Source organism: Impatiens glandulifera, unplaced genomic scaffold (genome assembly GCF_907164915.1).
Source record: "Impatiens glandulifera unplaced genomic scaffold, dImpGla2.1, whole genome shotgun sequence".
NCBI classification, from domain to species: Eukaryota; Viridiplantae; Streptophyta; class Magnoliopsida; order Ericales; family Balsaminaceae; genus Impatiens; species Impatiens glandulifera.
In genome coordinates this window covers 17,799-26,307 of record NW_025919230.1, presented here as the reverse complement: position 1 = coordinate 26,307, position 8,509 = coordinate 17,799, and positions in this window count along the sequence as shown.

Sequence of the window (8,509 nt, the reverse complement as noted above, 5' to 3'; positions counted from 1 at the left end):
GAAAATTTGATTAGAATATTTAAAAGAATTTAGATTCAGAAATCTTTGAATATTGCTTGCATTAGAAGTGACCAGAGAACTGAGTTCACAAACATATACCTTTCATCTTATCTTGAGGAGTCTGGGATTAGGCACGATTTGTCTAGTGCCAGAACTCCGCAGCAGAATGGCATTGCTGAGAGAAGAGTGAGGACTCTGAAGGAAGCAGCGAGATCTATGCTAGCTGAATCAGACGTACCTTAGAGGTTCTGGGCAGAAGCCATAAACACAACTTGCTATACACAAAATCGGTCAATAATTAACAAACATTTTGATAAAACTCCCTATGAACTATATAACGGAAGAATTCCCACACTTTCATACTTCAAAGTATTTGGGTGTAAATGTTTTATTCATAACAATGGAAAGATTTATTTGACCACTTTTGATGCAAAAGCTGATGCCAGATTCATGCTGGGATATTCCTCAGTAAGCAAGACTTACAGAGTATATAACAACATAACACAAACTGTTGAAGAATCCCTTCATGTAGTCTTTGATGAGCCTGTTGAGAGCATAGCCATTGATCCCATTGACCTTGCTAACAGACTAGAAGCGATGAGTGTCTATAAGTGAGGAAAAAGCTCTAGATAAACGAACTTCGTTGACTGACCGTGTGGATGATCCGGTTGAAATTCAACCAGACGTACAAACTCCTATTCAACAAGCCGTTGAGAGTTCAGACGTCGTGGAGTCACCTGTTCAGATGACCAATCCCTTTGGATCCAACTTCAGATGGAACAAGAATCATCCACTAGAATTGATCATCGGAAATCCTTTCTCTCCTCGAAGGACAAGACGTCAATTGATGGATGAAATGGCCAATTCCACCTTTATTTCTCAGATTGAACCTAAGAAAATTGGTGAAGCAGTGGTTGATCCAGATTGGATCAATGCCATGCAGAAGGAGTTAAACCGATTTGTGAGAAACAAAGTGTGGCATCTAACTCCTAAATCTACTGATCAGTCAGTCATAGGAACAAGATGGGTCTTTAGAAACAATCTTAGTGAAGATGACTTAATTATTAGAAACAAAGCTCGTTTAGTTGCTCAAGGATACAGACAAGAGGAAAGTATCGACTTTGATGAGTTTTTTGCACCTGTAGCAAGACTTGAGGCAATTAAAATATTCCTAGCATATGCATCATTTAAGAATTTTAAAGTTTTTCAAATGGATGTGAAAAATGCATTTCTAAATGGTAAATTAAATGAAGATGTCTATGTTGAGAAACCTCCTGGTTTTGTAGATCATACTTTACCAAATTATGTTTATAAACTTGACAAAGCTTTGTATGGTCTGAAAACACTTTGACTGAATTTCTATTTGATCATGACTTTGTTATTGGAACTGTGGATAAAACATTATTTAGATTCACTAAAGACTCTCACATTCTCCTTGTTCAAATATATGTCGATGATATTATATTTGGATCAACTAACCCTAAGTTGTGTGAGAAATTTGCCAAGCTGATGTAGGACAGATTTGAAATGAGCATGATGGGAGAATTAACTTCCTTCCTCGGTCTTCAAGTTCGTCAACTGGAGAAAAGAACCTTCATCAATCAGGCCAAGTATACCAAAGAGTTACTAAAGAAGTTTGGGATGGAGAACTGCTCTGCTGCAGCTACTCCAATGAGCTCCTCTAGTAAATTGGACAAAGATGATGGTGGTCAAAGTGTAGATGTCACAGCCTATAGAGGTCTAATCGGGTCATTGCTCTATGTTACTACTAGTAGACCATATATCCAATTTGTTGTTGGTGTCTATGGAAGATTTCAGGCTAATCCTAAACTCTCTCATTTACTACTGCTAAACGCATTCTGAAGTATTTAAAGGGAACTCAAAATGTGGGACTGTGATATCCGAAGGATTCCAGTTTCAATTTAACTAGTTTCTCAGATGCAGATTATACAGGATGCAAAATTGATAGAAAAAGCACGAGTGGAACTTGCTAGTTCCTTAGAGATTGTCTTATCTCATGGTTTAACAAGAAGCAGACGTCGGTTGCCATGTCTACAACTGAAGTAGAGTACCTTACTGCTGACAGTTGTTGCTCTCAGCTTTTGTGGGTTCAACAACAACTTAGGGACTATGGGATTGAGGCTGAAGAATCTCCAATTTTCTGCGACAACACAAGTGCTATCGCAATCACCTATAATCCAGTTATGCATTCTCGGACAAAGCATATCGAAATCAGGCATCACTTTATTCGAGAGCATGTCAATCAGAAGCATATTCGCCTTGAATACATCCCAATAGATCAACAAACTACAGACATATTCAAGAAGCCTCTACCTAAAGCTAAGTTTTCTCACTTTAGAAACATTTTAGGACTAGTTGATCTTGATTGATATTGTTATGTGCATAAATTGAGGGGGAATGTGTTGTTCGAACGTAACTGGACAGACAAGAAGACAGAGGTCTTAATACGTCCAATGGACTAAAAGTTTAAGAAGCATAACTACTTAGACGTACATCTACTCAAGCAGCTTTTATCTTCTTTCGGGAACTCATGTCTTGGTTAGTTAACCTGCGCGGTTAAATGTATACGTCTAATAGACGTTAGACGTTTTTATGACAAGAGTAGTGGAAACTCACGTCTAAATAAACACACGTGCATCACATGGTGTTGATGCATAATTAGACGTCTACGTTTAATAGACGTTAGACATTTATAAGACAAACTTTATTAGACGACAATGTCTAATAGACGGATTTCCCAATTAGAAGTGAAGAATGTGAAAAGTAGAATAAACGTCTAACTACTTGTGTACTTAGACCTTTCATCTTCTGGCTATCTAGACAATTGTCATCTGCATATGAATCTGTTTATGTACCTTTTTTTCTCGTCGAAAATAAACCAGTCACTTCTTAAATAAATTGAAGACAGGTGTCTCTCAATTTGTTAAAAGTGACTGACATTTCTGATTATTTCTTCTATACGTCTGATATTAATTGTGTAGTCTCATGATTAAATTAATTGATAGTTTGTCCCTTGGGAATAGGTTTCTGAGATTTTTGACGGTTTATGTAATCATTAAACATTTACTGCTATACGTTAGCTTTCCAATATTTAATGAAGGACGTCACTCAAATGGATGAGTAGTCCTAAATCTTCATCTCTCTCTAGAATTTGAATCGTCAAACTTTTGTGCTCGTTCGTTCATCTTGCCAAAATGTCTTTCTTCCCGCAAAATCCATGCAAGTAGATTTCAAATCGATCTCTACTATTACGAATCTTGGAATGGTTCAAATGTTTGAATCATTGAAAGCCTCTAGGTTGAAGATATTCCTTCGCCCTCACCACATTTATCACGAACAAGCTGTTCGTGAGTTTTTCAAAACCGCCAGCTTCTATAACAGCAAATACATATGTGCGACTATTCGTGGCAGATTGATTTGCTTCGATGAACAAACATTCGGTTTGTTCTTCAGACTCCCAACCGAAGGAATCCATGAGTTTCCTTCTTCCTCCAACGAGATCCTATCTGAAATGATGAATGTCTTTTCAGATGAAATCGTCCAAGGAGAAACCCTTCCAGTGGAGTATCATGGGAAGAGTGACTGCCTGAAAGTTGAGTATTCCCTACTCAATGACATCATCTCGAAATCCCTCATCGCAAAAAACTCCTCCTACTTCTATTGTACGAAAGTTTTTGAAATAATGGTGGCCATCACAAGGGGTGTAGCAATCAACTGGACAAAATTCCTCTTCAACAACCTAGTTAGAATGATTTCCGCCCGGAAGAAGATCTTTGGGTAAGACGGTCCTCTTTGCTTCTTCCTTTGTCTTAATCTCGATGAACTTGGTCACGGGTTCCATTTCTCCTCCAAAATCTTGAACAGCGAGACGGTTCTCCCTTATGTTCATATGGTGAACAGGCTCAGATCGAAGAAGAGAAACAGGGACGTGCTCAACTCGGGTCTAACTTTATCCCTAGAGTCAGCTGTTGATTCTCTTCCTAGATGATGTTAAAAAGGGGGAAGTGAGAAGAGATAAAGGAGGATATGAATTCTTTTTGGGTTGTCTTGTGTTGATTTGAACTTATTTCATTTTGTTGTTTTTGAATGGTGTTTTTGTACTTTTCTGTTGAAAAACATTCATGATTTTTTATTTATCTGATTAAGGTATTTATTGCATGATGGATGCTTATTTTGTTATTTAATGCAAAGTTTTAACATCATCATCAAAAAGAGGGAAATTGTTGGGTCAAATTATTTTGACTAAGTGTCAAAGTATTTTGACTATTGGAATTTTGATGATGAGTGTGTATAAAACTCAATTTAAGTTGTCTAATCGTTTTTGGTGCAGGTGTATCGAAAACAGGTTATATTAGACTAAGTCTAAATGAGGATCATTAGACTGATTGGCCATTAGATGCATTGAGTTAGACGTGCAGTCTAACAGAAATGTAGTTAGATGTGTAATCTAACAGATACGTAGTTAGACGTGAAGCCTAACTCCTTTAGATTAGTCTGAAGGGACACATAATTAGACGTACAGTCTAACGTATGAGAGTTAGAAGTGTAGTCTAACGTATGAGAGTTAGACGTGTAGTCTAACTCCTTCAGATTAGTCTGAAGGGACACGTAGTTAGACGTGCAGTCTAACGTATGAGAGTTAGACGTACAGTCTAACTCCTTCAGATTAGTCTGAAGGGACACGTAGTTAGACGTGCAGTCTAACGTATGAGAGTTAGACGTGCAGTCTAACTCCTTCAGATTAGTCTGAAGGGATGCGTAGTTAGACGTGCAGTCTAACGTATGAGAGTGAGACGTGCAGTTTAACTCTTTCAGATTAGTCTGAAGGGACACGTAGTTAGATGTGCAGTCTAACGTATGAGAGATAGACGTGTAGTCTAACTCCTTCAGATTAGTCTGAAGGGATGCGTAGTTAGACGTCCAGTTTAACGTATGAGAGTTAGACGTGCAGTCTAACTCCTTCAGATTAGTTTGAAGGGACACGTAGTTAGACGTGCAATCTAACGTATGAGAGTTAGACGTGCAGTCTAACTCCTTCAAATTAGTTTAAAGGGATGCGTAGTTAGACGTGTAGTCTAACGTATGAGAGTTAAACGTGCAGTCTAACTCTTTCAGATTAATCTGTAAGGACACGTAGTTAGACGTGCAGTCTAACATATGAGAGTTAGACGTGCAGTCTAACACCTTCAGATTAGTCTGAAGGGATGCGTAGTTAGACGTGTAGTCTAACGTATGAGAGTTAGACGTGCAGTCTAACTCCTTCAGATTAGTCTGAAGGGACACGTAGTTAGACGTGTAGTCTAACGTATGAGAGTTAGACGTGCAGTCTAACTCCTTCAGATTAGTCTGAAGGGATGCGTAGTTAGACGTCCAGTTTAACGTATGAGAGTTAGACGTGCAGTCTAACTCCTTCAGATTAGTTTGAAGGGACACGTAGTTAGACGTGCAATCTAACGTATGAGAGTTAGACGTGCAGTCTAACTCCTTCAAATTAGTTTAAAGGGATGCGTAGTTAGACGTGTAGTCTAACGTATGAGAGTTAAACGTGCAGTCTAACTCTTTCAGATTAGTCTGTAAGGACACGTAGTTAGACGTGCAGTCTAACATATGAGAGTTAGACGTGCAGTCTAACACCTTCAGATTAGTCTGAAGGGATGCGTAGTTAGACGTGTAGTCTAACGTATGAGAGTTAGACGTGCAGTCTAACTCTTTCAGATTAGTCTGAAGGGACACGTAGTTAGACGTGTAGTCTAACGTATGAGAGTTAGACGTGCATTCTAACTCCTTCAGATTAGTCTGAAGGGATGCGTAGTTAGACGTCCAGTCTAACGTATGAGAGTTAGACGTACAGTCTAACTCCTTCAGATTAGTCTGAAGGGACACGTAGTTAGACGTGTAGTCTAACGCATGAGAGTTAGACGTGCAGTCTAACTCCTTCAGATTAGTTTGAAGGGATGCGTAGTTATACGTGTAGTCTAATGTATAAGAGTTAGACATGCATTCTAACTCCTTCAGATTAGTCTGAAGGTATGCGTAGTTAGACGTGCATTCTAACATATGAGAGTTAAATGTGCAGTCTAACTCCTTCAGATTAGTCTAAAGGGAACCGTAATTAGACGTGTCGTCTAATCCCATTAGACTAAGTGGTCTAATGGATCCTGCTATTAGACGTGTGCGTCTAATTTCATTAGACGAGGTCGTCTAAGTGAAATATGTCTAATGCCATGTTTAAAGCAGTTGTTTGAAGCTAGCACACGTCTACCCACGATCAACTAGTTGTACGCTACTCTTGCTCCACTTTCTATTGAAGATTAATACGATAGCTACTTGCAACCAATTGATTAATGCCACGTTAGCAAATATTCTTCTCACTACTTGTTTTTACAGGAATATCCTAGAAGAATATTTGGCGCACTACCAGATTGGTAAGGTCACGATCCTTGTGCTCAGAGTCTGCTGTGTACTATAGAGGCGTTCCAATGGAAGCTCGCCACATGTCATTATAGAAGATTCGACCGTTGGTACATGTTCCTTATTTAAAGATACTCAAGGATAACGGAAGAACCGTCGGATACAATTTCCAGAAAAACTACTGCTGAACACAATTACTGAATACTGAATTTACAATCTTAAGAACTGCTTTCTTGCTTTACTGTGTGTTTATCAAGAGAGTTAGAATCAAAGCATCGTTTTAGCTGAGTGATATTCTTCTATATTATGTATGTTGAATAGAGCTTGTTTTGTACAACAATGAGCTATTCATGCAACTGTATTTGATTCTAAGAAAGTTATAGTGAATCTTTCCGGTGGTTGGAAAAAGGGGTGACGTAGGAGAGTTTGCTCCGAACATCCATAAACAAACTAATGTGTTATTTACATTATGTCATCTTATTATTCTTGGTTCTTAGCTTCAAACCTGAGCAAACGTTTCCGCATTTGAATCGTTCAAGAGTTTACAAGGGTTTGTGTAGAATAGAAAGCGATTTAAATCCTTAACATGATTTCTATCAAACCGTTTTTCCTAAGCCGTCATCAATAGCCAGACCCCCGTCTCTATCGATAACGCCGATCATATCACTGTACATTGTAAGAAATTTGAGAATAATGATCTTGTTAGATCATCTTTTCTTACATGTAATAAACCCCTCGATGTATCATCAAAAGTTGACTTTGAATGTATGAATAGAAATGATCTTTCCTTTTACTCTGATTTAAACTTCGAAATCAAACATTTCTTAGAAACCGAGGATGAGATTGTCACTTCAGCAGAAAAGACAATCGAAATTAATTTAAATATGGTTGACGATCCTTAGATTGTACTGATAAGCCAAAGTTTAAACCCGTAAAACCGTTTGGAGTTATTTGAGCTATTAAAGGCAAATAAAGACGTCTTCTCCTGGTCATACAAGGATATGCCAGACTTTGATCCAAAGATCACATGACATCACATTCCTCTATATCCAGATGCTAAGCCAATAAAGCTAAAGCTCAGATGTATACAAGAGGAAATCTTGACAAAATAAGAGAAGTAGTTCAAATGCAAGTTGGATTTCTTGAGATAGTGGAATATCCTACCTGGATAGCCAACGTTGTTCCCCTTATGAAGAAAGACAGGAAAATACGTGTGTGTAGATTATCAGGATCTGAATAAGGTCATCCCTAAAAATCACTTCCACTGCCACACATCGATATATTAGTCAACCACGCTTCCGGTCATGAGTTGTTATCATTCATGGACGAATTCTCAAGATACAACCAAATCTTGATGGCCTCACAAGACAATGAAAAGATCACGTTCATAATAGAAGTAGGAACCTTCTGTTATTATGTCATGCCTTTCTATCTTAAAAATGCAGGAGCCACTTATAAAAGGGAAGCCAATATGATCCTTCATGACATGATCCACAAGAAAGTGGAAGTATATGTCGACAACATGATCGTCAAATAGAAGGAGATCGAGAAGGACATGTCCAAAACCACAAGAAACTCCTGCAACGAATCAGGAAATATCAGCTACTACTCAACCCGAAGAAATGTACCTTCAGAGTCACAACTGATAAAATTCTAGGCTTCTTAATCACATAGAGGGGAATTGAAGCCGATCCCTCTAAGCTAGAAACAATCACGGTTATGCCGGTCCCTCGAAACGAAAGAAAGGTCGGAAGATTTCAGGGAAAAATCTAATACATTAGCCGATTCATCGATAAGTTTACTATGACATGCGATCCGCTTTTTAAGTTGGTAAAGAAAGACCAAAAGTTCACATGGGATGAAAACTGTCAACAAGCATTTGAGAGAATAAATGATTACTTAAAATCCTCTCCCATACTCATGTCGTTTAGAGCCGACATTCCTCTCATCTTATAACTTACGATAATAGTCATAACCATAGAAAGCCTATTGGATCAAGAAAACGAGGACAAACTCGAAATGACTATGTACTACATCAGTAAAAGGATGGCTGAGTGTGAATTTAATTACACTCTAG